We start from the raw sequence: 1339 nt of genomic DNA on the forward strand, positions 1-1339 counted from the left end.
TACCTTTTCATAGTGCAATCGGTTGATTAAGAGGAGACAAGTCCGCAGTATTAGCAGGGTCAGGTGCAGGACGTGAATCAGCTGGGCCTGATGCTGGGGGCGGACGATGATGATAAGTCAGGAGTGGTGGAGCTGTAGAAGGTTGAACTGGACTAGGTGGTGGCGCTGGAGCTATAGTTGGTGGAATTGGACTAGGTGGTGGCACTGGAGCTATAGTTGGTGGAACTGGACTAGGTGGTGGCACTGGACTCGGTGGTGACACTGGAGCTATAGGTGGTGGAGCTGCAACTGGAACTGTAGGCGGTGGAGCTATGGAGGAAGATGAATGGGAGATAGGGACTGAATCTCCAAAAGAAGGAACGGGTAGCACCTCAAAAATATCTAAGTGATTAACTGGACTGGTGAAGTATGATTGGGTTTCAAAGAAGGTAACATCAGCATACATAAGAAATCGCTGAAGGTCAGGAGAATAACATCGATATCCATTTTGCGTTCTTGAGTAACCTAGAAATATACACTTAAGAGCACGAGGATCTAACTTATCTTTTCCTGGAGTAAGGTCATGAACAAAGCACATACTCCCAAAGACACGGGGTGGAAGAGAGAACAAAGGTAAGTGGGGAAACAAGATAGAGAATGGAACTTGATTTTGGATAGCTGAAGATGGCATACGATTAATAAGATAACAAGATGTAAGAACTGCATCCCCCCAAAAACGCAGCGGAACATGAGATTGTATGAGTAGGGTACAAGCAGTTTCAATAAGATGTCTATTCTATCTTTCAGCTACCCCATTTTGTTAGGATGTGTACGGACAAGATGTTTGATGAATAATCCCATGGGAGTTCATAAACTGCTGAAATGGGGAAGACAAATACTCTAGGGCATTATCACTACGAAATGCGCGGATAGAAACCCCAAATTGATTTTGAATTTCAGCGTGGAAGGTCTGGAAAATAGAAAACAACTCAGATCGGTTTTTCATCAAAAATATCCAAGTGCACCTGGAATAATCATCAATAAAACTGACAAAGTAGCGGAATCCTAAGGTAGAACTAATCCGACTAGGACCCCAAATATCTGAATGGACTAAAGTTAAAGGTGACTCTACTCGATTATCAAGACGCAGCGGGAAATGGGAGCGGGTATGCTTACCGAGCTGACACGACTCACACTCTAGAGTGGACAAGTGAGATAAGCCAGGTACCATTTTCTGAAGTTTTGACAAACTGGGATGTCCTAACCATTTATGTAATAAATCTGGTGGATCAGTAACGGGACAAGTTATTGGAGGAAGACACACTCAGATGCACCTGAATTAATGACCCAAGACTCAGAA

Source organism: Nicotiana attenuata, unplaced genomic scaffold (genome assembly GCF_001879085.1).
Source record: "Nicotiana attenuata strain UT unplaced genomic scaffold, NIATTr2, whole genome shotgun sequence".
Lineage (NCBI taxonomy): Eukaryota > Viridiplantae > Streptophyta > Magnoliopsida > Solanales > Solanaceae > Nicotiana > Nicotiana attenuata.